This window comes from Spea bombifrons, chromosome 4 (genome assembly GCF_027358695.1).
Source record: "Spea bombifrons isolate aSpeBom1 chromosome 4, aSpeBom1.2.pri, whole genome shotgun sequence".
Lineage (NCBI taxonomy): Eukaryota > Metazoa > Chordata > Amphibia > Anura > Pelobatidae > Spea > Spea bombifrons.
In genome coordinates this window covers 16,731,908-16,743,880 of record NC_071090.1, presented here as the reverse complement: position 1 = coordinate 16,743,880, position 11,973 = coordinate 16,731,908, and the positions used below count along the sequence as shown (strand labels likewise).

The window sequence follows — 11,973 nt, the reverse complement described above, 5'->3', positions numbered from 1 at the left end:
TGTCTTGACCTAGAACATTTCTTTGCAACATAAGAATTTCCACTAAAATGCTTTGTCATACCTATGAAGCTGCCAAGCTTATTTCACATTTGGAACAGACTCACAAAGTTCAGCCTGTATGAAGTTTATATTCGTGGCAAAGTAATTTCCCTGGAGGGCATGTTTTTGTGATCCGTTTGAACAAGCTGTAAGAGCTGTCTTAGGTTCATAGCATGTTTCAGCAGGATTTAACATAAGCTATTCTTATTTGTTTTAAAAGACAAATAAATAACAGTGGTAAAAATTGATATGGATATTTATTTATAACATTCGAGATTAAAGGCTACCGAAGGATGATCAGGTTTTACTATTTCTATTACTAAAAATAAAACGAGTATATAATTAAAATAAATATGCAGATAGCTAGAGCCAACACCGAGTCAATTAGCAATTAATCTAAGCTCAAAATATAAAATTAAGGAATTACTTCCTCAGTATTTGAAATAGACATGGGACTATGAACCAAATCTTACCTTTAACCATTTTTATATTTGCATTTTACACGTTGGTTGATATTACCTCCTGTTTCTGTAAGTCAGATATTTATGTTATGTAGTACTTGTTATGCCCTGTTTATCCAGAGTACAGCGCTGAAAAATATGATAGCGCTATATAACACAATAAAAAAATGATAATGGAGTGGTTGCATGGAGCATCGCACGTAAGACCTAAACATGGCACGTTCTCTACTGTAGAATGCGGCCGTTATGATGAAGTGCATAAAACCTCTTCAACTAATCCCTTTACTATGGTAACCCCCGATATGCTAGTTGAAGAGGTTTTGTCAAGTACTACACAACTTTACAGCAGATTAGAGGATAGGGTCCCTGGTCGGCAACATCTAATCATCTTTCCTTAAACCACACACCCCTTCAAGAACATCTGGAACACAACAAAAAGAGACACGTCTTAAAGTGGACTATATTAACGACGTGAGCCTGAGCACGACCCGCAGGAGGAGCAGTTTTGTCCGGATAAGACGTCAAGATATGGGCAGTGCTGTCTGGATGGGAGGGACAATCATATCCCAGCCACAGACCCCTTTATAGTGGCTGCCATATCTTTGAATCGGCAACACGCAGACGAACATCTCCAGAGCTCGCTACTAGTGTTTAGGATACCAGGGTGCTGCTGTTGATTGGCCAGCTGGTCCATATTTTATCCGCACACAACAAGTAGACCGCAAGGTAAGTGGTCACGATGGATCTGGGAATGAAATGTACAAACTTCCTTAGACTTTCTAATGCGTTTGCACAAGAGAGTACACGTAATTTAAGGGGTATACCCCCTTCATAAACATAAACTTGGTATGAATCTTTTCACCCACGTGAAAGGTGTATAATAGAACACTACAATAAACGGCCAGTCCAACTTTCTCCTGCCAGAGAACAAGTTCCTGGCACGGACAGTGTACTTGAAACATGAGTTACTCTTAGCTGTCAAATGTATGCGTGGAAATGTTTAGCATGAAGCTGCATACGTGTACTATATGGAATGATAGTCAAAATAATATCCACACACTCGAGGACTATAGAAATAGAAAACCAATAAGAATGATACAAACATTACAGACGTTATACCAGCTTGAAATGAGTATTATTGTAATTCCGATAGGTGAATAGGGGTAAATGGCTACAGACTGGTGTACTTTTTTAAACATGTTTTCTCAGTAAATGTTTGGGATGCAAAATATGGATATGTATAAAGTGTGTGAGTGTGTGCAGGTAGTCCTGCATTCTTACTTTTCTTCTTGTTTGTGTAAGATGTTTCTTTCCTGTTTCTTGCCCAGAGCGTTTAAATGTTTAAACATTTTGCTAATTCCAGAAGGATTGAAAAATTTGTTCCTGTTAAAATACACAGTCTGTTTAAATTGAAAATATAAAGGCTTACTACCGTGACAGGCACAGAGATATATTTCGCTGTGGACATTTTCAAAACCAACTGGAACAGTGAAGGACACCATAATTTGTTTTAAAATTTAAAACAATCCTTTTCTATTGGTTGAGCGTGTACAATATTAATTAACTAATTAGGTTATTCCTCCAGTCCAAGGGGACCTGGATCCTCCTCTTTGGATGACAACCCCCGGTGCTGCCGGCACTTCTACCTGGGCTTCTTTGAAGGAGCGCCAGCGTTGCTTGACCTTCCGGCTCTCCACCATAGAAGCCCCAGCAGAAGTACCGGGCAGCAGCACCGGAGGTTGTTTGAGCACATATGTTCACTGGCTGCCAAAGATGAGGATCCCCTGCAGCGCTGCTGGAGACCTGTATCCTCCTCTCTGGCAGCCGAAGAACGTCTTCCACGGGCTGTCACCGCTAAACACCAGGGAGTCTGGGGATGCATTGGTAAGTCGGTGGGACACAGTGGAATATCTGGGGTAGAGTGGCACATCTATAAGTAAGGTGCAGTATGAATTAAGGGGGGGGACCTTAACACCTTCCGTACCGGGACGTACCTGGTACTTCCTGGTCACATGTCACCGTCAGACCGGGATGTACCAGGTACGTCATCCCCAAAAAACGCCCGCACATCGACACAATCGTGGTGATCGCAGGGGGGGCTGCTGCTGCTGTCTGCCCAGGAGTCTGGGCAGACCAGCACAGCCACTCTAAGCCCGACCCCAAGCTTGCAATCACTCCCATGGAGTGATTCTGTAGGCTGAAACTGCCATAGGCAGCTTCAGGGAAGGGGGTGGTGTGTTGATTGGGTCCCCACACAAGTGTGGGGACCTGACACAACACCCCCCTGCTGCCTAATCGCTCCATGAGAGCGACAGTGCAGCGTTAACCCTTTCAATGATCGCAGCATTTTAGGGGTTAATACCCGTTTTGTACGGGGCTCTGCTGCTGGACCAGGCAGACCAACAACAGCAAAAACTAGCCCCCACAAGCTCTTTCATCAGTCCTGTAGGCATGGAGCCTACAGGAGTGATCAAAGAGACTCGTCCCTGCAATGGCTGGTCTATAGACCAGCAATTGCGTCCCAGCTGCCAAAGGCAGCTTCAGGGACAGGGGGTTCTACGGTCTCCACATGAGTTTTTAAATTTTTTTAAAAACTTACAAGAGAATCAACACGATAAAGGAAGATAGTTTATTTAGAAGTCTTAAGCTAGAGGGGCAAAGGTTTAAAAGTAACATCAGGAAATATTACTTTACTGAAAGGGTAGTAGATGCATGGAATAGTCTTCCAGCAGAAGTGGTAGATTTTAATACAGTGAAGACATTTAAGCTAGCATGGGATAGACATAAGGCTAAGCTAGATATAGGATAAGGCCAGGGACTAAGGAAAGTATTCAGAAGTTGGGCAGACTGGATGGGCGGAACGGTTCTTACCTATGTTCTATGTTTCTATTTTAGAGTAGATCACTTTGTACACCACTTGACAATTGTCTTTAACTGACTGTTTTTTGTGATGTGCCTGGTATGTAAATTGTCGTCAATGGGATAAATTAACACTGAACTGATTTTTATTTGCATATGAATTTACGTGATTTACCAGTACTTTAATGTATTAATTTATCAGTTTATTCAATGGATTAATGATTTTACTGATTAAATGGATTATCATAAATATATTATTTGCCAAAAAATGTTATATACGTATCAATAGTTCATTAATTTTCATATATTTTGTGAAATATCTTTAACTTTATAATGGGACATATTTCTTAATTGTGATGAGAGCTGTCACAAGATTTTGGCTTTTGCAAGATGGCGGCATCCTTTAAAAAAATGTCACCATCAGTGGAACCATCCAATTCCAACAAAATAGAAAAAGTCCAAATGCATAGAAAATTCCCTCTCACCCCTAAGGTTGGTATGTGTCTTTCTCAACTTCAGGTCCTCTAACAGAGGCCTTAGAGTTTGAGGGTTCTGCGCAGTATCTTAGCTGTTCCTTGCACTGCACTCTTCTGGACAAAGTGTTCTGATGTTGTTCCTTGGAGCTACTCTCCCAGTTTAGGAGTCACAGCCCTGAAGACTCCTATGACCACTGGGACTACTTTGGTCTTCACTCTCTGCATCTCCTCTAGTTCTTCTTTCAGGTCCTGGTACTTCTCCTACTCATTCTTCCTAATGTTGCTTTCATTTGGCACCGCTATCTCTATCACCACCGCTGTCAGGTTGATTGGCCAATACCTGTTTGTCCTACAGGATCTTAGTCCTGCCATTCTCCACAATTATCTGTGGAATCTCCCATTTGGTCTTGATAGGTTTTAGATCATACTTTGTGCAGAAGTTACTGTACACAATGCCAGCTACTTGGCTGTGATATGTAGTGTACGCTGTTCCTGTGAGCACCTTACACACTGTCACCAAGAGTTGGACCTTCTCAAAAGCCACTCAACTGTTGAACCTGCCTTTATGGATCTGGTGCTTAGTGCCTGCTCTTGTGCTGCCATTATCAGTGCCTCAATGCTGTCTTTAAAACTAGCCATTGGTAGCATTTCCCACTGTCAGCCACGTTAGCTATTTGTCGATGGTACATCTCATGCAGGGTCCTGGCTTGCCATGGTACTTCCTCTACTTTATCTTCCTTTCATGTATGTTGCTGGTTCAGGCATTCTCTCAGCAGCTCATCTTTGAGTGCCGCCTTACCAATTTACTCCTAGATGATCTTGGTTTCATTTATGACAGGGGCTTTCACACTTAGTAGACCCTGTCCACCTACTTCCCGGCTGGTGTACAGTCTCTGGGTGTTGGACTTGGGGTGGAAACCTCTGTATATTGTGAGGAGCTTTTGGGTCTTCATGTTGGCAGCCTCCATATCCTCTTTTGGCCAGCTCACTATGCCGGCATGGTATCAGATGATGGGAAGTGCATATGTGTTGATGGAGCAGATGCTGTTCTTCTCATTGAGCTGGCTCTTCAGGATCTGCTTCATTCTTTGGTGGTACTTGGATGTTGCTGCCTTCCTTGTCTCCTCATCATGGTTGCCATGTGACTTCTCAAGTCCGGATGACATCCAATGTCTTCACTGTAAATCCGTGTCAAGTGGATCAGCGAGTCGATGTCTTGTTCGCTCTTGGCATACAGCTTTATGTCATCCATGTAGAGGAGGTAACTGATGGTAGTGCCATTCGTGAAGTTGTACCTGCATCCAGACCTTGTGACAGACTAGCAAGCCTATACAGAACAGCAGCAGGGAAATATTTTCTAATTTATTTTAAAGAAAGATTGACTGTGTGACAACAACTGTAGTAAGCAAAGCTTCAAGGTAGCTGTAGTACTAGTAAGAAACAAAATAAATTAGCACATTTTTGAAGATTTAGCGGAAATAGTACAACTATATCTGTCTGCTTCTGCATCTAATTTAAAGTTAAAGTTGTTTAACCCCATAACATAATAATTCATTATAATTTATAATTAAATTAATAATATTAACCCCTTGACTGCTAACAACGACATGGTGCCATCGCTAGCAGTCCCAGTCAGGTGCTAACGACGGCACCATGCCGTCGCTAGCACTACCCTACCTTCATGGAGGTCTGTGGACCTCCATCACCACCTACCCCGGCGATCTGCCCCTCAAACTGAAGGGCATCACTGAGGCCGCCCGGTGACGTCTCGTGCAATGACGAGATGACGTCACCGCGCAACTTTATTAACAACTGACAATTGTCAGTTAAAGAGGTATGGGGGCATGCTGCTTAGATGCCTGTATCTCATCTAAGCAGCTACAGACCTCCAACATATACCGTTGGAAAGGTAATCACCTCACCTCAACGGTATATAGCTTGTAAAAAAAGAATACAAAATATTAAGTTCAAAAAATAAAAATGTAAAAGAAAGTAAAAAAAAATTAATTATTTAAACAAAGTAGTTTAACTTTAAAAAAAAAAAAAAAGTTTAAGTATTCTAGCTAAATGATCATTGTAGTAGCCAATGTTACCACAGTGATCATATAGCTATAAAAAGTCACATTCCCTTTTTGAAAATGGCCGATACTAATTTTTAATCCCATGATCCCTTTGATCATGGGGTTAAATTTAGCCAATGGTAGAGGGAGGCAATTTTTGAAATCCTGACGAACTGCAAATATTATTAAAATCAGCCATTTAGCCTGTGTGGTAGGTGAGTAACCATCTCATTCCTGGAGCGCCTTGCATTTTTACTGCAAAACTTCCCTTTACCATCATTTCTTTGGGATTGTAAAGGGGAAAGAATGGTGTGTGCTTCTGTGAGTGAATGTATGGAAAGTATGGTGTGTGTTTCTGTGAGTGAATGGAGATATGAAAGGCGTGTGAATGGTCAGTAATTAGGGTTGAAGCCTTGACGTGGCATTACTGCTCACGTAGGAAGTTAAATTATGGCACAAAAAGTACACATTTGCAAAAACTGCAAGTGTTTCTAGTACAAACCTGAAGTGCGCAAGACACAAATGAACATGTCCCTATGGTTAGAAAAAACATATTTTCTAGCCAAAGCGACATATTACATCATTATTTGTGCACTCAACTTTTGTCCTAGAAATACATGTAGCCCCTCATTTGAAGCTCCAAGGGGTGTAGTTTCTTAAAATGTGTACTTTATGTACCCTAATTTAACTTCCCAGATGTCTAGACCACTTTAACTTCAGATATGGCAGATTTGAAAATCTTGTTAAAAAAATATTTTTTTTTAAATATTTTGGGTGATGCCTGCAATTAGACAGCTCTAGACAGCTGGGAAGTTAAATTATGGTACATAAAGTATACATTTGCAGAAACTACACCCCTTGGCGCAACAAATGAGGGGCTGCATGTATTAGTAGCACAAGACTGGAGCGCGCAAGACATAAATTACACTTTTTTGTTGTGCACGTCAGATTTGTGATACAAATACAAATAAGACCTCATTGGCTGCAGCTGGGGGTGTAGTTTCTAAAAATATATAGTTTTGTTGGCATATTTTAACATCCCAGGCAGCTAGAGCTGTTTAATTGACAACAGCAATGCATTAAATTTAAAGATGTCTTTTGTGATAGTCTAGTAAATTGAACTTTTAGCAATAAAATATTAGAAAAACACAGTCTACTGTTCTCAATTTCTGTTTATTTTAGACCGGTTACCTACTACAAATATTTAGCAAAACAGGTTTTGATATTAGAGTTTAGAAAAATAAAATTACAAACTAGTAGGGCTGCAACTAACGATTATTTTAATAATCGATTAATCGGCCGATTATTTTTTCGATTAATCGATTAATCGGATAAAAAAAAACAATATGCAAATTTTTCGTTTATTTAAAAGAATTTAATGAACTGGATGTTAAAAAACAACTTAAAATTTACATTAACATTCTTATTTTGTTATGATGTAATAAAAAACAATATTTTCAAAGTAAAAGAACCCAAACACAATATTTATGAAACAAAATAACCCCAAACATTCTGAAAAGAGGTGGACTATTACTGTTCAAGAAACTTTGCCCCAGCACTTTGCACTTTGCACCCAGCACTTTGCACCCAGCACTTTGCACCCAGCACTTTGCACCCAGCCCTGGCACTTTGCACCCAGCACTTTGCACCCAGCACTTTGCCCCAGCCCTGGCACTTTGCATCCAGCACTTTGCACCCAGCATTCAGCACTTTGCACCAGCACTTTGCACTTTGCACCCAGCCCTGGCACTTTGCACCCAGCACTTTGCACCCAGCCCTGGCACTTTGCACCCAGCACTGGCACTTTGCACCCAGCACTTTGCACTGTGCCCCTGCACCCAGTCTCTAACTCTGCCCTGCACCCAGCCCTGCCCCCACATTCTGCCCTGCCCCCACACTCACACTCTGCCCTGCACCCACTCTGCCCTGCACCCACACTCACACCCTGCCCTGCATCCCCACCCCCACTCTGCCCTGCACCCAGTCTCCCACTCTGCTCTGCACCCACACTCACACCCTGCATCCCCACCCCCACTCTGCCCTGCACCCAGTCTCCTGCCCTGCACCCCCCACCCCCACTCTGCCCTGCACCCCCACCCCCACTCTGCCCTGCACCCCCACCCCCACTCTGCCCTGCACCCACACTCACGAACCGCTCTGTGCGAATGGAGCCACTCGCACAGAGCGAACCGCTCTGTGCGAATGGAGCCACTCGCACAGAGCGAACCGCTCTGTGCGAATGGAGCCACTCGCACAGAGCGAACCGCTCTGTGCGAATGGAGCCACTCGCACAGAGCGAACCGCTCTGTGCGAATGGAGCCACTCGCACAGAGCGAATCGCTCTGTGCGAATGGAGCCACTCGCACAGAGCGAATCGCTCTGTGCGAGTGGCTCTGTGCGATCCGTGCACATAGACATGAAGAATACTTACCTCCGGAACGCGTCACATCCGTCACGTAGCTAAAAGAAGGAGGAGACTGCAGAGCGTGTAGCAGAAGCGGGGAACGCTCGCGGAGGTAAGTAAAAGGAGCCGAGTGCTCCAACAACGAATTGATCACTCGTTATCGATGATTTCCGTTATCGATTATTATCGATTTTATCGATTCGTTGTTTCAGCTCTACAAACTAGTTTTTATTTAGTCGGAATTAAAAAAAATACACTTTTTTTTTTCTTCCATTTTTGGCTTTATTTTGTAAACCTAATGAGACACACATATAAAAATTGTATATTTGGGTGTACTGAAAAAAACAATATATGGTTTGTATAGTTTATTCCCAATAAATTTACTTCTAAATGCGTTTAAACGTGAGATGCACCAAAATGCCGAAAACCAGCTGGGAAACTTCCAGGTGGGAAATGGCTTAGCAGCCAAGGGGTTAATTAATTAATAATATAATATGCTGATATAACCTCACTTTTGCATAGTGGGCTTGAGAGCGTCTGCCCTTGCCTAGAGGTAGACTTAGAATAGGAAGGAAATATAGCTTTAGCATAGTAGTAGGCTCTTAGGCCCGTGTAAATTTAAAATAAAAATAAAACGGTGCTAGCAGTTTTACTAATTACTGTATTATATTTAAACTTGAGTTAATAACACCATTTAGTGGCTTTAGTTAACCAATTTTTGAATAACTTGAGCACTTTGGCAGACTGCACACAACAGCACAGTGCAGTTGTGCATAGTTTTTCATCAGTAGCACTGAAGAGAAACTTCCTCAAATTTTTTGAAATGGATCCTTCTTTATGGGACTAAGAAGGGAGGGACAGGCTCCATCTACTACCACCACCAACACCACCAGCAGTTCTTCTACGATGCAGCCTTTGCGTCAGTCTAGTCGGACAAGGAGGCCAAGCTCTTGGTTATTATTTGGGGAATCATTGCTTGAAGGATCTATGTCATCCAGTAAAGGAAAAGCACCAATAGCAGACAGTAGTAGTGTAGCATAACTAGTACTACTACTAACCCAGTGAGTAAAAAGAAGTGCCTTTTGCCCCCAGCAGAATCTTCTTCGTCTACCAAGCAGAGCAAGTTTAGCAGCAAGACTGAGAGCGGTGTTCCCAATCCAAAGCGATCTCGTTCTTTCTCACGGAGGCTTTTTGTAGATAATCCGCCTCCCAAGACCACCACCTCTACAACCAATGTTCCATCTAATTTTTCTTAGTTGGTGTGCGCAGAAATTTTCTCTTGTGCAAAAAGTTTCACAGAGCAAAAATTTTGTGCGCACAATATCCGGGCCGCATAAAGTTTAAAAAAAATAATTATTTTTTTCTTTTTTGGGAAAAACTGTTGTGCGCACAATTTTTGAACGTGTGCGCTCTCTAAAAAAGCTATGTGCGCGCGCACAAGCGCACAGCTTAGAGGGAACACTGTCTACAACCACTAGTGCTGTGCCTGCTGTTCCTACCGCCACACCATTTTCTCCTAGCACCACCTGGGGCACACACGGCAGGAAGCCCTCTGGATGGGGCACACACGGCAGGAAGCCCTCTGGATGGGGCACACACGGTAGGAAGCCCTCTGGATGGGGCACATATGACTAGAAGCCCTCTGGATTGGGCACACACGACAGGTAAGCCCACTTGCAGGGCACACGGCAGATATCCCACTTGTGGGTCGCTGGCCGTAACTCAGGAGCAGATCAGGAACCAAACAGGCAGTCCTAAAATGTTAATATCAAGGCCCAGACTGAAGGGCTGGGCAGGTTTATAAAGGCTGGCTAAATCAGGTAATAAGATGCAGCTGGACCTTATGATAATCAGTCTGGTTCAGAGTGACAAGGGTGGCCACTAATGGTTGGAAACGGAAATGAGCAACACAAAGTTTGAACAGCCAGTGAAGGGTGAAACGTTACACAAATTTACCTAGAGTTGCATCCTGTCAATGTTGGTAAGTATGCAAATGTAGGTAAAAAATAAATATAATAAAATAACTTTTATAATATAATAAAATAAATAGGAGAAATGTTCCCATTATTTTAATAACACCCATTACATTTAAAATTAGATATTATTATATTAGATCTTTAACCAAACCTTAACGCTATCAGTCTTAAGTTATTTTGAGTTTTGGTCCCACATACTTCCATCCGCATACCTGCCAACAGCCCCTACTTTTCCAGGACAGTCCTGTTTTTTTCAGTCCTGTCCCGTCAAATTTGGATTGTTGTAAAATATGCCATTTTAGAAAAGTTGCAAACGTTAGCCAAGTATGTAAAATTGGTCTAAAATCCCCTATTATTCATTTATTAAACTTTTATTGATGTTATATGATAAATAAAATATAATCCCCGTTTCTCCCAGGCCAAGTTGCTCAGACACAACTGCTCTGAGCAACTTGGCCTGGGAGGAACGGGGATTTCATTTTTGGACAAGGTACACTTCGGACTCAGAGCACCTTGGATCACGCCAGGATTTAAAGGTCCGTGTGTGCATTTATCGTTTTGGCCTCTGCTTTCTAGTGTATCTCCTTACTCTGGTAGCCAGTGCTGTGAGCCTTTGTTTAGCAGTCTCTTTTCCTGATATGCGAATATATATATATATTAGGGCTGAAACAACGAATCGATAAAATCGATAATAATCGATAACGGAAATCGTTGTCGACGATTTCCGTTATCGATTAATCGAGTGATCGATTCGTTGTTGGAGCACTCGGCTCCTTTTACTTACCTCCGCGAGCGTTCCCCGCTTCTGCTACACGCTCTGCAGTCTCCGCCTTCTAGCTACGTGACGGATGTGACGCGTTCCGGAGGTAAGTATTCTTCATGTCTATGTGCACAGATCGCACAGAGCCACTCGCACAGAGCGAATCGCTCTGTGCGAATGGAGCCACTCGCACAGAGCGAACCGCTCTGTGCGAATGGAGCCACTCGCACAGAGCGAATCGCTCTGTGCGAGTGGCTCCATTCGCACAGAGCGATTCGCTCTGTGCGAGTGGCTCTGTGCGATCTGTGCACATAGACATGAAGAATACTTACCTCCGGAACGCGTCACATCCGTCACGTAGCTAGAAGGCGGAGACTGCAGAGCGTGTAGCACAAGCGGTTCGCTCTGTGCGAGTGGCTCCATTCGCACAGAGCGGTTCGCTCTGTGCGAGTGGCTCCATTCGCACAGAGCGGTTCGCTCTGTGCGAGTGGCTCCATTCGCACAGAGCGGTTCGCTCTGTGCGAGTGGCTCCATTCGCACAGAGCGATTCGCTCTGTGCGAGTGGCTCCATTCGCACAGAGCGGTTCGCTCTGTGCGAGTGGCTCCATTCGCACAGAGCGATTCGCGGGGGTGGGGGTCCACGGTGGGGTGGGGGTGGGGTTTCAGGGGATGCAGGGTGTGAGTGTGGGTGCAGGGCAGAGTGGGGGTGGGGGTGCAGGGCAGAGTGGGGGTGGGGGGTGCAGGGCAGGAGACTGGGTGCAGGGAAGAGTGGGGGTGGGGATGCAGGGCAGGGTGTGAGTGTGGGTGCAGGGCAGAGTGGGTGCAGGGCAGAGTGTGAGTGTGGGGGCAGGGCTGGGTGCAGGGCAGAGTTGGAGACTGGGTGCAGGGGCACAGTGCAAAGTGCTGGGTGCAAAGTGCCAGTGCTGGGTGCAAAGTGC

The 11,973-nt window shown here is 43.8% G+C and overlaps 1 protein-coding gene across 3 annotated transcripts in view; it reads left to right on the top strand.

Moving 5' to 3' along the window:
* The first annotated feature begins 1,065 nt into the window (after positions 1-1,065).
* P4HA2 (prolyl 4-hydroxylase subunit alpha 2) overlaps positions 1,066-11,973 on the top strand; it is a 142,371-nt gene continuing 131,463 nt past the window's right edge. For all 3 annotated transcript variants that reach the window (XM_053465324.1, XM_053465325.1, XM_053465322.1), the window contains exon 1: positions 1,066-1,226. The gene's annotated coding sequence lies outside the window, so the exon portion shown is untranslated. The remainder of the gene's footprint in view (positions 1,227-11,973) is intronic.